The 15,660-nt window shown below is 44.2% G+C and overlaps 1 protein-coding gene across 8 annotated transcripts in view; it reads right to left on the bottom strand.

Moving 5' to 3' along the window:
• The window catches only part of PRRC2A (proline rich coiled-coil 2A), a 2,343,739-nt gene extending 2,331,270 nt beyond the window's left edge, over positions 1-12,469 (bottom strand). For 4 of the 8 annotated variants that reach the window (XM_069635070.1, XM_069635072.1, XM_069635073.1 and 1 more), the window contains exon 1: positions 12,226-12,467. The gene's annotated coding sequence lies outside the window, so the exon portion shown is untranslated. Of the gene's footprint in view, positions 1-10,750; positions 10,831-12,225 lie in introns of those variants that run through there. The other 4 variants (XM_069635075.1, XM_069635076.1, XM_069635077.1 and 1 more) reach the window with 3 other exon arrangements.
• Between the last annotated feature and the right edge of the window lie 3,191 nt (positions 12,470-15,660).

The raw sequence follows: 15,660 nt of genomic DNA, 5'->3' as shown, positions 1-15,660 counted from the left end.
CCTCACAATTTCCAGAAGTCCAGACATTGGCAAACGGTAAACAAAACTGCAAGAGGGAAAACATCTAGTAAGCAGGCCTTTTGCAGATTAGATCTCCATCCTACAAGTCGTACAGGACTTGAAGGCTACTTTTCAAAACACACTGATCGTTCGACTACGGCTCCCATACTTTTGCACCCTACCTTACCAAAGAGTGTGTCCCTCTCCCCCCCTCCCCTGCCACCCAACCATCGAAGTTAGTACTTCGATGCTTCCCAGGTTGGTTTGCACTTCTAGCAAATACATACACATGAAGGAAAACGTTTGGCAACCAACATTAAAACTTATTTGAGAAGCGAGCACAGCTTGGGGTATTAATAGCCAAATCATTAATACTGGCGGAGGACAGGGTGCTAAAAGACTGGACTGGGTACCATTAACCCTTCATTCCCAATGCAACCCAGCAGGTAAAGGTCTGTATTTTTTTTTAAGTGGGCCACACCCCTGCCAAACTGCCTATTCTAGACAAGTGCCCTGCACCATCACACACTTTCATCTGAATACCACCCACATTCTATTAGGCTTTAAAAATGTGCTCAGTGCTCAATTTGAAAGTTATGTTGGTTTTTAGGCATTTGTTAAGGGTGTAGATTGAGGAGGGTTCCATAATAATGACCACGCCTGTGATCAGAACACAATCACCTAGTGCTCAGCCAACACACAGCAAAACTGGGCGGATAGAAAGAGCACACCCCATTCAATCAGTTAATTATCCTAAGAAGGAGACACTCAAGATGCCAGGTTCAACCTCATCCATATTTTAAGGCAGTAAGAAACGACCAAGCCTGCAGTAATTATTTACACCTTCGTTATATTTGAAACCATTGCTTTAAGACTCCTCCTCTAAGAAACACTATCTGCTTGATACTATTGCCAGGTGAAAATGGGTCGTGAAAAACTACAGAAACATTTTTAAAGAATGGACCAATTGGAGCAAATAAATGGCAGACATATGACATTTATAAAGCGCCTATATAAAAGTATTTCAAGGCGCCAAAAGAAGAAGTGTTTAACACCCAGGCAGACAAACAAGTGACCCAGAGTGCAATTCACATACACCTTGGTAGCCGCAGCGTGCCTCACAGGAACGCGAAGTAGTAGGCAAATATTTCACACTAGCAGTTGGGACCGATGTTCGACTTGCCTTGGCATCTGCTTCCATCAGGTACATGTGGAAAGACTGAATTTCTATTTTGACAGACACTAGCATTTTTGTTCGAGCCTGGTTCAAAATTTAAACCAACCCCATTGTTTGTGCAAATATTTGGGGAAAATGCTTCATGAAGAGAAAAGTGAAGAAAACTGCAACAAATGCAGAATACTGCAGGAAGACTTGACAACAATGCTTCAATCTACCAATAGAATGTTGCAAATGAGCAGGAACACCTCCTGTGGGGCAGAAATCAGAGATTTGGGAGAACATGCAAAGAGATAGAGCAACGATCAAGGAAGGTTTAGAAGCACCTAACAGTTACCCAGGCGTGCATTTGTGAAAATGTAAGCAGCGCTAGGATTAGCATACTTCCAGGATTGGGCTGCGATTTAATATCCTTCTAATTCAACCTGGGAAAAACGTCAAGACGGTCAGAGGTAAATGCTTGGGAGTGGAGGAAATACTGTGCTCATGTGCGAAAAAGGGCAAAAACAGGGATAAAATGAAAATTCCAGACCAACCACCCCCCCTCCTCCCAAATATGAATTTGGGAATCTTGACAAAAATGAAACAGTTCAATGTTTGCTAAAGGGAGCTTGTTGGCCGTGCAGAGCTGTCAATCCCAGGCTAAAAAACAGAGGCAGCCCAGAGAACGAGAATCGCCACAAGAGACGAGCGCAAGGTCCTGCAGTCAGCTCTCGAGATACGCAGCAAACCAGCTACGCAGCAAACCAGCTACTTAACCAACTAAGTATTGTTTCTGGTTTAAACAAACATCTTTTAAAAATAAAAGAAATACAATCTCAAAGCATGATTTTAAAATCGTTTTGAATAAATAACAATTGTTTTGATAAATCTATCAAAATCTAGTTTTAGGACTACATAGCTGATGCTCCACCAAAATACAATATACTATGTATTTTGAATGTTATGTACAAGTTCAAGGTCCAAAGTTAATCATACAAATTGCATATATTCTTTAAAAATTAATACAGCAAGTTTCAATCAAAAAAATACTCCAATTGTACCCATTCAATATTCGAGACATTTTCTAAAGTGCAGCCTGCCAGGAGTGCCGGGCATATCAACAAATGGTGACGGGTTTCCTTTTTGCTGTTATTATGACCGTGCCTCCAGGTGGAAGTTTCCCTGTGATCACGGCTTCCAATAGAAATAATTTCTTTTGTAGGTAGCACATTCATACGAAAGCGGAAAAAGTAATTTTTAAGTTTGTTCAAATGGAACATTCTTAAAAAGAGATATGGCATATATTTGTTGTTTGGGAGCAATATGATTTTTTTTTTCTATACAGCGCCAATTGTCACCACCATGCAATGCCTTCTCAAGACATGAAACCCAATTCAAAGCCAATCGCTCAAATAGCAGAAAATAGAAAACCTTCAGAGACTTAGCTCATGTACTAACCAGATTGGGAAACTTTCTATCCCACAGATTAGCGCCGGAACCACCTCTCCCCCCTGCCCCCGCCCAAATCAGGACTGATAGGCAAAATGTCCCATACTTCCTGACCACCCTGCATTTGTGCAGCTAGCAAGACTGCTTTCTGATGAAGATGATTCCTATAAAAGGGCTTAGGGGTGCTTATTGGGTATCGCAAGTAGAGCGTGACTTCACAGATAGGAGCATAGATTTATTTATAGACCAGGAGGTGTTTTTTCCTCCTCTTACAGAATTTTAAACCACTGTCTTTTGGGTTGATCCTTAAATTGTTTTCAGTAATATAGTGGGAAAAAGCATCAATGAGTCTTTTCAGACCTACAGGAGTACGATCCAAGAGTATAAAAAAATATTCAGCGTAAGCCAGCCATCAAATGCTAAAATTTCCAATTTTCACTGGTACAAAAGGACGCTCTTATGGGAGTTCCCCAATATCTGAAACATATATGTTAGAGACAAGGGGCCAAAGTGCAACCTTGTCTGAGGCCTTTTAAGGTAGGGATAGGGGCAGACCGTTCCCTCAATATTTAAACGTACTTGCACAGAAGTGCCCGTGTGTAAATAAACCAGGATTTTTAACAAAACTATCGGGACACCCAAGACCGCTTAATTTTTTTTTCATAAGATTGCCTGATCCACAAGATCAAAGGCCAAAGATAGATCCATAGTGAGTGCATAGAAAGGGAGAGCATCATCCTTCCATTCCAGATTCTATACGCAAGACATTAAAAAACCTCCACAACCTGCTCCCATATGTTTCTGAACAAATTTAGGACGCCTGCATAATATTCATTGACTCACACCAACCCTCAAGATTCTCTAGAATCAGGAAAATGTTTGAATCAGTGTCTAAGTGTTATAGGACGATAATTTAGTGGGGATAATGTATCTCCTTTTTTATTTGGGAAAGATATAGGCCTATTTCCAAGGAGGAAAGGATCTAGTAGTGATAATATCTAAACAAAATGTGCAGGATAAGACCCTCTGCATTTTCCACACAGCTTTCTGGGGCCTGGGACCCACCTACCTGCAACGCTGTCTACCTAAATACTGTCCTTAATTAGCCCTCCTCTCATCTACCCCGCAACCTTCTGCAAGTGAGCCGGTTCTCCAAGCAGAGATTTGGAGAAAGATACTCATCCTCAGCAGGTAACTCCCGCTGGAATAGCCTCCCTGCCACCCTCTGTCTAGAGCCTGACCTTCTTAAGTTCCGTAAACTTCTCAAGACCTTCCGCTTCTCCTCTTCCTTTGCGCTCCCTCTACCCTGCTAACCAAGCTCTCTGCATTTCTTCCTTACAGCTTGCTGACTGACCGCCTGGTGTACCGAGAGTCTCACCGCCCCGGGCACCCCACCAGTCCTCCCTCGCACTTGCCTCAGCGCCCTACACCCACCCACCTTCACAGCACTAGAAATGACCCAAGAGGCTCTATCTGCACTTACCCCAGTCTCCGCCGACTGGGTGCACTTGGACCTCCCTCCCTCCCCCCGGTTACAGTCTACTTGCATGATCCAAATGCCACACGCCTGAAGATAGTTTGTCTCTTCTCCCCTTAATTGCACTGGTAAAACTGCAGAATCGCTGTTAGGCCCATTTATTTGCCTTGTCTCAACTGTTGTATTTTACGCACTTACTCTGCCTGTGCAGACTTATCGTCTCAGAATTTCAAGGGCTCTGAGCGACTGTCCCCTCATCCCCCGTTCCCACCCTCCTTGAGTGCTTTGAAACACTTTCCTGTGTATAGGCGCGCTGTATAAACAATACAAGAGCACATAACCAGACATCATGCTTAAAGAGCTTATTGGCCAAAGAATTTGGCCCAGAGGTATGGGTGGTGCTAGCCTTTTGAATGTGCCTTTCAATGTCCTCAATTGTAAACAGCAAAGACCACTCATTATCAGGATTCAACCAACCGAGTTGGGGCATTGCCCAAGTGTGCAGTCCAAACTTCAGAAATCGGGTTACTTTGTACCACAGCCTGATTTAACTCAGGATTATTAATCTTCTAAAAATTGCTGGAATTTTTATTACCCAAACATCCAGCATCCCTTCTCCATCCTGCTGATATATGTTACGCTCACCTGGTATCCACAGGGGCGCCACACGATACTGGATGGAGGTCTAAGCGCTATCCCAGATCCCTCTCTGCTTGGTTATGTGCCAGACGTTGGGTAGCGCCTATAACAAGAGAATGGAGGGTTAAGATACTGGTTCTGTGATGGTTGGACTCCCACCTCCCTCTGGTCCAAATCCCCTCCCTTGAGGTTATTGCTCACCTTAGGTTTTTGTGCGTTGAACTCTCCATCCTGCGTCTGTGCAGGGGCGCGTGGTTGGTGTGGGTGTTCCGTGGACCTAGTTGCTTCACTGGTCCGTGTGCCTTTATGTCAGGTCCAGACCGGCTGTGACTCCGACTGCTTGCTGTCTTCCAGGTGAGTTATAATGTCTTTTCCGTCTTTACTCTCTTCATTCCCCGTTTTCTGTTTTCTCTGCGTCTTGCTCCACTAAGCTGTTCCCTAACAATGTCTTTTTGTTTTCACAGGTATGGTTACGATCTCAGAGTTGCCGCGCCGATGGCGAAGACCACGGTGAGGTATTGATGCACGGAGCACTGCGCTGTTTATTGGTGTTAATTGCTAACCTGTGTTCTCTTCCATTCTTTGTACAGGTTGCAGTGATGTTCCGGAGTGATGAGCGATCAAAGCGCTGCTTGCCCAGTAAGTGCTTTGTTAATGCTGACCTTGTTCCTTCTCCCTTGCAGGTTGCGGTGAAACCCGGAGATGGGCGATGTAAGTAGTGCAGGGTGCTGCCAGGACTCGCTGCTTGCCCAAGTAAGAATTGTTATTAATGCTGTCCTTGTTTCTTTACCTTTGCAGGATGCGGCGAACTCGAGATGGGCGAGGTAAGCGAAGCGCAGGATGGATTCAAGACTGGTTACTTCACAGGTAAGTGTTCTTGCTCGCTAATGCTGTTCTAGTTCTTCCAGGTTATTAATGGAATCCAGATCTAGGGCTTCAGGATCGGGCCGCTGAAGAAGCAGATGAGCAGGAGCTGGACACAGTGAGCATTACGCTGCAGGAGTGCAGAATAACGCCAAGCGTGTTCGGCTGTTTGGGTGTGGTTTAAGTAGTTCCAGGCCAAGTAGTTCCAGACTCAGCCACACCCAAAACACTAGACCGCATGGCTTGGTTCTAAAGAACTGAGCTGTGTAATAGGCCTCCATGTTGGTATTGCTTTATTCCTGATAATGAGCCTGCGCCAAAGGCGCCAGGACTGACTCCATGTATGTTTCTGATGGAGTTTTAAGGCCCTTGCGGCCAGTGTGAAGGGCTTTAGCCCCACTGCTGCCAGGGGGCTGTTATAGCCGAGGGGATCGGGGGCATAGATCGTGACATAACACATGCATGTGGTGGTTTAACAGATTTTTTTTTTGGTTAGCTTAATCATAGCTTAACTTACCTCTATATGTAGGTTGCTATTTTTCAGTAGCCCACGTATAGTTCGGCATGCAGTTCTCTTCAGATGGCAGAACACGTGAATCAAACTTATGGGATGACTGTTCATCAAGCTCTTTGTATTACTATTAAATACAGACCCCATTGTAGATTCAATTAGCTGCTCGAGGGGAACAATTGAAGAAAGCAGGAACTTGAATTCATGTCGAGTTCCTAAAATGATGTGACATAGCGATATTGAATGTATCAATATTTCCTTCATGCCAACTCATTCTAGTTGATTTCATGTTCACTGTCAAAGATTGAGAAACAATTATGGATGAATGTTTCAGACCTAAAGAAGCAAAATGCGAGTTTGGCATATGGTTGCTTGAAACAGTCTGAACTATAATCAAATTTGTTACATGATTCCAAAAGGGCATGGGTAACAAAAATAAAGTTTATAACAGATGAACAATCCCTCCCATGCCACGTCGGGTGTTTAAAGCCTGTATCCTTGAAGAGAACATATATATAGGTCCCAGGTTTCCGAGGTTCAGCGCCATATCCTTTTGTGCAAAGCCTTGCTACCTCTCTCTGGGTTTTCTGTAATTAAAGTCCATATGAGAGGTGTTGCTAGTAGAGGCAGTGCAGTCCGCATTAAAGTCCCCATCCACAATCACATGGCCGCCCGGGTAAGAGATAAACCATTCTTCTAAAATAGAATTAACTCTGCAGAAAAATATTTAGATTTGTGATGGGACTCCAATAAATGATTAACAATACTACTATATACCGCTAGAATGCCCTTGGATGGGGACAGATATTGTGTAATGAGATAGCCCATGTCACTACGAATCGCTACGAAGAGACCCCCGCGGGACGTCCCCGAGCCCCTTCGGTAGTGGGGACATCTATAATGGAATACACAGGGGAACGGACCAACCAAGTCTCCTGCAGCAGGATAAAAGAAAAGGTTTGCATAAAAGCACACACAGAAATGACAGACAGGACAGTGGAGAAGCCTCTGGTGTTCCAAGAAATTAATGAGACCTTCTCTGGGAGCCTTTTATTTCTTTTAATAAAGTGATAAAGTCGCTCAGCAACATGGCGAGCCAACACCATTCCCCCTTCCTCGACGTTAGGGAAAGTCAAATGTTTGGGTATTTCGATCCTAATCCCCAGCTATTTACTCCACATGAAACAAAAGAAACAACCACAAAAGGCAAACGCACCCAAGAAGAACATAAAAAAAAAATAATAAATAAAAATAAAAAACATAGGATGTACTCCAGCAAACAATGAAAAACCATCACAGCAGCAGGCCCTCTGCTGATGGGCATATATGTGGCTTAATGGTACCAGCTGGGCAGCGACACCGTAAGTAGCTCATTATCGCGGCCTGATCTTAAGGGTGACTTTAAGGTACACATGCATCGAAAATCATTAAATGCTAGGTGAAATAAATTAAGATTTAAAAAATTAAAAATTCATGGGGAGATAAAAGCGCCACCTCATTCAAAAGTAAACGGACTCAAAGTGCCACACATGAACCAAAACTTTTGAACTGGTTGGTTCAAAATACGGCAGCTAGAATGTTCTTGTTCATTAGACTAAAATCACATAAGCCAAGCTCCTACACTACCTTATACAGAATATATATTATATATACATACAAACCCAGAATTTACAGCAATGCTGGTCCAACATAAGGGGCCAAATATATCCACTACTGGGGGAGGGGAGTGGGGGGGCAGGGTAAATGAAGTTCAGGGAGAACTTCATTAATCGTGCTGCCTTGCCCAATGATGGCAGCCTGCTGACTGCAGAGCTGGCTAGCGAGGGACCCCTTTAGTCATACTCTGAAGCCACAAGAAAGCACTGCACTATCCAGAGGATAGTTGACGGGCAACGTGATTGTCTTGAAAACAAGACAATGCCAAGCTGCACGGGTTTGAAACCTGGCCCTGCATTTGGAGGTTGAGCTCAATGAAGCGCGATAAGGAAAAAAAAATATATATATACCTATTTTTTAATTGACAAAGATTCTTCAGAAACATTACTGCCTGGAAGGGTACCCAAGTCACGTCACGTCTTGATGCGCAAGCACTTCTTACTTAGTTATATGTATATGCTTACTAGTTAGAAGCACTTGGAAAGGGACCGTAGTTACTGTGAATGGGTCTTTACACAGTCTGCTTTCACCACATTGCTGCCTCATGCGCTCCCAGGGCCGGCTCAGCTACCTCCGAGGCCAATACAGTGTCCTACAATCAGCGAAAGTAAAATTGTAGTGAACCAGGAGCAAGTTGAGAGTGGGAATGTAGAGTCCAACGGGAAAACAGCAAGTTACGCATAACAAGTACATTGAAATCTGAAAGGAACAGTTGCGCTGCTTTTTGTACCTACGGCCAGAAGCCAACCCACTTCAAATTGCCACGGGCGACAGTTTAAATACAAACTACGTTCCTGCCTGCTAACATTTGTATTTTACGTTTGTAACGATAGGATCAAACAAGCTGAAAATGCATAATTGCAGGGCTTACTTTCGGTTCCAATGGCGAGACCAATTGACAGATTATGGTTTGAGCTCGGTTGCACAGCACCAGGCAAGGCAAAACCATGATTCAATATTGAAACAGGACATAACAAAATACTCAACAGGCACGAAAAACAAAAACAAAAAAAAAAAAAAAAAAAAAAAAGTACTTCCTTTTGGTACTAAGTGAAATGTACAAACCAAAAATGTTGACTCTAGGGACGGTTTACTTTTTTTCGTCCTGGAAGGTCAATAATCTAAATTGCCAGATGTGTTCAGCCATCTACTCTCCTCACCCACTCCACGAACCAGCATGCTTTCCTTCAGCTAACACAGCAACGCAATGAATGTGCGCCAGCCTAGAAGGAGTACTTTTGCCTATACATTAGCCACACCCGACAGGCGCGCACACAAGTTTACAACCAGGAGAGCGAAACACCCAGACCACACTGTAGTACATCAATGTACTGATGAAAAGGTCTATTCATCCATCCCAAAAGGAAAGCGCACAAGTCCACTTAACATCAGGAATGCTTTGGTCCTCCACAGATCAAAAGCACATGCATATCATCTTGATTTTCCAAGGCGCTTTTATACAGCCCGCTGGGGACCGACTTTCTTCACTTCTTATGCCCACTATTAACACTGCCCTTGCCCTAAACTAATATGAGTGACAATCAAAAGCTTTACGTCTTTAAGTATAGTAAATTCAGGCATATCTCAAAGTCAGATTAGACCAATGGCGTGCCATGCTCAGGAACATACTGCCAACACAAAAAAAAAAAAACAGTCACTTGCCCAGCGACAAAAATAAAGACAGCTGAACGCCCCAGGATCCTGTGCCCAACTGCAAGTTATTATGGTCCTGGTGACATTTGGAAGTACACAACAAAGTCGCAGTCAACATTACATGGCACTGCTTGTTTTGCGTGGGAACATCCAGGAACATCCCGATGCCGAGACCCGGTGGACTCTACGGGCATGCTGGCGGTCTGCGGAGTGGCGTGCATGGATCATGAAGCCACTACATAATTTGATCAATAACCCGAGGTCAGCGTAAGCACAGGAGCCCATACTGTTCCACGACAAACCAAGCCTAGTCGTACATGTGTGCAAGCTATGGAGGATTAGCACACGGCTTACTGGTGGGTGTACGAAAACCTCCTGTGAGACGTACTAAAAGCATTTTATTTGTGGATTACCTTCTCCTGGAGAAATGCAAAAATCATCTTTTCAAGGTCCATGCAAAACTATGATACAACATATCGAGCAGGCTAATGAGAAGCGTTAGATGCCACATCTACACATGGGATCTGCAAAACACATGTAAAGACCACCACACTGTGCACAGCTATAAGGCGGTAGGTTACACATAGGACCATGTCAAGATGTGTATGAGTGATGCATTCAAAAATGCTAATACAAACAGCATTCGTCGTTAGGTACAGGTAGACTGCAAGAGCACAACATGTTCTAATGTTCACAGCATTCATATTGCTTCAGATGCAAAAAAGATAACCCTAGCCAAGCAAATCTGCAGATGTGTACAAGTACAACAGGAAGAAAAAGACCCACAGAGCACAGACGGTCTGCTGAGACCGTTTAGTAATTCAGTTAGACGCCATGTTTGCAGTTTTCAGAGGTCAAAATGTAAACCTCAAAACCAACCACCACGCCTCTTCCGTGTACATTCCACGAGAGAATTGTGCAGTAGAGTAATAAGCAATGTTTAGCAAGTGTCTGCGTTTATCTTATCTAAACGATGATGGGGGCGGGGCAAGCGTACAATCAAAGCATATGAGTGATTTACATAGATACATAATTTATATGTTAACTGAAACCATCCAAGTAAATAAAAGCAATTGGAGAAAAAAAACACGTTCAATGCAAAGACTAAACACACCAACAAAAAAACTTTTTTTTAAAAAAAGAAATGTTGCCCATTCCCTCACATATACAGTACTGGTGGTTTCTCTTCCAAGTGGTGAAGGAGCAAAGAGCTGCTGCGCCAGTGAGCCCAAGTGCAAGGGTCTGACTAGGAACGCGTTTTCCATGTTCAGAAAAGGGAATATTCAAAGAAATCGGCACGCGAACTGTGAAATGGCGCTGTGCTGACAATTAAAAAACGTACCAGCGTGATGAGAGATGGAGGCAGGCTTGCGCGGACGTGCTCAGAAATCGCAGTGTTTATTCCTGCACGGGCACACTCGACTCCCCATTTATTTATCTATTTACATGTACAGAGCGCTCAGCGACCCTTGGGCATGTATGCAAGCACTGCCAAAAAATGATCAAACAGATCAGGCGGCATATTATGCGGAGCGCAGCTACAGCCCAAAGCCTCCGCGTTGCTTCCGTCCACAGAACGAATTGGGTTCTGCTGAGATATTCCTCCATGAAACAGGCTCGTCATTTAAATAACATACAGGAAGGAGGCTGTCTGGTGGAGGTGTGAGAAGCTTGCATCTCTCCATACACTGCTGTTTCCACGAGGGGTGTTATGGCAATGACCTTTCGAGAGAATAAGATACATGTATATTCTATGCAAGGAATGTTTATAGTATCGCACATGCTGTATGTTTGGGTGGCCAGGATACAATGTGCACGTTTAGAGGATATATATTAAAACACTCGCAATGCAAGAATTTCACTTTTGTATAGGAACACCGATTACCCATATTAAACTTCACTTGAAACATTTGTTTTTAATTCTGCTTCCTTTTAAACCTCGGTGCCCAGAAAAGAGAAAGGGGGTGAATTTGGGGACGGGGTAGAACCTATTCACTTGATTTAACAGGGTTAACAGCGGTGGGGAGGGGGCGGATGCCAGCGTCCCCTCTTGACACATTGTTGCCATAGCTCTGATTTGGAAAACCGACAGAAGATCAAATGGACCGGCAGAAAACAACCATAGTAAACGGGAGCTATGCACAATTCGCATTATAATTGGATTTACGGCGGGCATTAACATGAATCTGATAATTAAGAGTATTAAATGGCACGTATATTGATATCAAGGCCACTGCAACAAACTATATACACTGAAATACTGAATGGGGGTAAAAGCTGCTTAGATAGGTTTCAAATGTAGTCTTTCAATATTAAAACACTGCCTTGATCACTCAGGTTTTCAATGGAAACCAGTTGTACGAGGAAAAAATACAAAAAAAGATCTACCATGTTTAAAACGATGTACATTGTCACAGATGGGTGCGATTAGGTCCAACCGGCAATACATACCATCTACTTAAAGATGCCAAATGTAAATACTTCTATATTGTGACTTTTTCAAATACGGGCCATAATGTAGTGTTTGTAACGCTTGGGGCGAAAAACAATTCGCAGGCGCCTCCACCTTGTATGCAAGTGTGCAAAGGTGTACGAATAGGGGGAGAAAATGGATTAACTGGAAGAGCACGGATATGTAAACACAATCATTTAATAGCTCAAAGCTGTCAATGAAGCAGAGAGAGGGTAGGGGGATGGGCACGTCGGTGTTGTTATTCGAACGAAAAACAAAATGGCGGCAGCTGCTCCCCTCCCCTCTGTCGGAGAAAACGGTCAATATAACGGCCTTTCTCGAGTGTACTAGTCGCCCATACATACCTGGGATCGACCTGCCAGGGGAGAGGCTTCCGGGTACAATGTCCCGGGACAGGAGGCCAGTTAGGCACAGAGGATGGAGGCAGATTGTCAAAGTTGACGCCTCCCTTCTTTTTCTCCCCGTTCTCTCCCCCCCCTGAACTCTTTCTCGTCTCTAGGTAGTCTCTCTTCACTGTCGCTCGCTCTTGCTGTCTTTCCCAACGGCAATACGGAGGAACAGCGCCGCGAGACGGGACGTAGCGTAAACAGCTCCGTGCATGCGTCCGCACGATTAACATAATGCGTGCCTGGGGCTTGAGCGTGTCAGTGATGAGGGGGCGTGGCGTAAAAGGGTTGTTCGCCTGATCGATTCGATAAACCGGTAGTCAGTCTACCTAGATTTGAAAAAGGGACCTACGCGGCAAACCTCTGTAACACAGCAGCCATTGCGGATTAGATTAGGGTTGCTAATTCAACCTAAGGATTTCAGTGAATGGCGCGCTTTATTTAGAACCATTTTATTTTTTTGGGTACAAATAACTCAGAAAATCCTAAAGGTACAAATGTTGCAATATAACTGGCCATGACCAGGCAGTGCAGTGCATGTCCGGCCGTATCATTTGCGGGGGCTTGGGCGGAAAAACCTCTGTGGGTCGCCCCTATTATTTGCATGAATAGTAACATCAGTGATATTACAGGACATATTACGTGTATTGTCACTATTAATGTTTACCTATGTGACACTATCAGGAGTGAGGCTCTGTTTGAAGTAGCAGCAGGGCTTTAAGTGGGCCGGGGCTCACTAATCTCCCCTGGCAGCCCCGGCTGCTAGAGGACAAGGCTTTTTTTTCCAAAGCCTGAAGCTCTCGCTCATGTGCAAGAGGTTCAGACTTAAGAAAAAAAAATTCTTTCATCCATAATGGTGACGCCAACACCTGTGAGGCACTCCTGCATGCAAGAGTTGCCATTTGGCGGCGCCACCATTATGAAGAGAAACGTGAGGCTGCAGGAAGCAGAGGCCTTTTTTTTCAAAATACTAAAGCTCCCGCAAATGAGCGGGAGCTTAAGGATTTTGAAAAAAAGGCCTCTGCTTCCAGTGGCCTCACCTTCTTAGCCTTAATGGCATACTTGCCAACCCTACCGATTTAGGCAGTAGGATACTGCTTTTTAAGCTGTCCTACCGCCTACCGATTTATTGGCAACAAACACTGATTTAAAAAAAAGAAATGTTTTTTTAGAATTATTTATTTTTTGTACATTTTATTTTTTGCTCACGGCAGCTCGGGGAAGTCTTTCAAGGGCTCCCCCGAGCTGGCGTAGCAGGAGAAGGCACGGCATGCAGGCTTTTGATGTAAAATGCACTCACGGCGGTGGGCTAAATGCGCCCTTCTACCGCGGGTGCCTTTGACAAAAGGCGCCATTAGCCCCCCACCACGCCAGCTCGGGGAGTTTTTCAAGGGCTCCCCCGAGCTGGCTTGGTGGCAGAAGGCGTGGCAGGCACCTCATTGTCATTGAATGCAGCCGCGGCGGCGGCTTCATTCAATGACAATGGGCTGCTGACACGCCCTATTCCTATCATTACCTCCTCGCCTGACTATTTTTGAAACTTTAAGATTCCTACAGATTTTTGGTCACTGAATGTTTTATTTATTAATTTATTTGTAGAGCGCGCTTACAGCCCACAGGCATCGCAGCGCTTGCAAGTAAATGAAAGGAAGCTTAATTGTTAATACAGTGGCACAGTCTTAGTTACAGGCATGTTATGTAGAACAGAAGATAACATCAGGTTTAGGATTGACAGACCAAACAGATAGTCTGGTTTTAATGGCTTTGCTGAATGCCAGATGGGAGTCAATCATCCTAAGGTGGGCGGGAAGGGAGTTCCAGAATGAGGCGGCCATAAATGGGAGTTTTAACAGGAGGGAGTGCCCAATACAAAACCAGGACTGAGGGCTATAAATAAATGTGTACAAAAGGAGGTATTGTCCTGGCTGTAACAGTCTAAGCTAATTGCAATTTATTCAAATGCAAATAAAATCTGTTGTGTATTCACTACCTATTTGTGGCACTATTTATGCATATCGATAGGTAGGTGTACATAAAAGACAATACTAATACACATGCGCTTACTTTTTCCTCTTTTTGAGGGGAGGTACAGCTTTTATTAAATTGCTGCCCTCATCTATTCAAGCATTTGTTTTATGCAAATACAATATAGAAGGGTGCAGTCCTTCAGCACATTTAGCAATCATAAATTAATAGGAACTAAATGACAAACATTGCATAGAATCAAACAATTTAATACAAGAGTATGCTGCATAATGGCTACTTTGGAGAGAGACATGTATACAAACTGCTTCTAATACATCCTTTTGTCCTCATTATACGACATGATATTTTAGTCAGGATTGAACACGTTTTCCTAACCCAAATTAGAGCTAACATGACTTGTTATTCCTCTAAAATGATAACCTTGGATAGGTCTAACATAGCCAGGCTAAAGGGTGACCAAAGTAATGGATGGGAAGCTAGTGCCACCTGCGCGTACTCTCCTGCTTTTGGGAGTGGAGATCAGGTTGGTGTAAGCCACTCTGGTAGGCCTTTGAGAGGAGAGTTTCTGAATTCTGGTAGCCAGGTAGGGAGGTGCTAGGTCAAGGAGGCATTTATGCATGAGTGAGAGAGTTTTGAAGATTATCCTTTCTTTAACTGACAGCCAGTGCACCTGCCTTCTTGTAGTGGAGATATGGTCCCTCCTAGAGATCCCAGTGGCAGCCCTGAGGGCGTTGTTCTGAACCACCTGTAGTTTGGCAATGTTTTTGCAAGAGGTCCCTGCCAGGAGAGCATTGCAGTAGTCAAGTCGTGAGCCGATGATTGCCCTAGCTATGGCGAGGCAATTGGGCAGGGAAAGGAAAGGTCTTGCTGCATTGAGTAGTTTGTAGAAGTAGGCAGATGAGGAGACGATGGCGCTGATTTGTCTATCCATGGTCAGGTCTGAGTCAAGGTAGACGCCAAGTGTTTTGATCGTTTGGGAGACGGCAATGGGAATATTGTCAACAGCGAAGGTGCAGTATTGATTAGCCAGTTTGCTGAGGATGGAGGGGGATCCAATCAGCAGAAATTCAGTTTTTTTGCTGTTGAGGCATAGTCAGTTCTGGACCATCCATGATTGGATCTTGGAGTAAATTGAGTTGAGGGTGATGCTGTCGGCCTGGTAGTCACCCGAGAGGGGGATAAGTACCTGTGTATCATCTGCATAATTTGTATATGAGATGCCCAGGGCGTCCAGCAGTTTGAATAGCGGCCTGGTGAACAGGTTGTACAAGGTGGGTGCAATGCAGGACCCCTGTGGAACTCCGCATTTGATAAGGCTCGGGGTGGCACAGGCTGAGTCGGAGAAGACTTTCATAGCCCTACCATGTAAGAATGAAGTGATCCAGTCACACGCTTTGGGGGAGAAGT

This window comes from Ambystoma mexicanum, chromosome 13 (assembly GCF_040938575.1).
Source record: "Ambystoma mexicanum isolate Mex_15411 chromosome 13, UKY_AmexF1_1, whole genome shotgun sequence".
In the NCBI taxonomy this organism is placed as follows: Eukaryota; Metazoa; Chordata; class Amphibia; order Caudata; family Ambystomatidae; genus Ambystoma; species Ambystoma mexicanum.
This window is presented reverse-complemented; position numbering and strand designations above follow the sequence as displayed.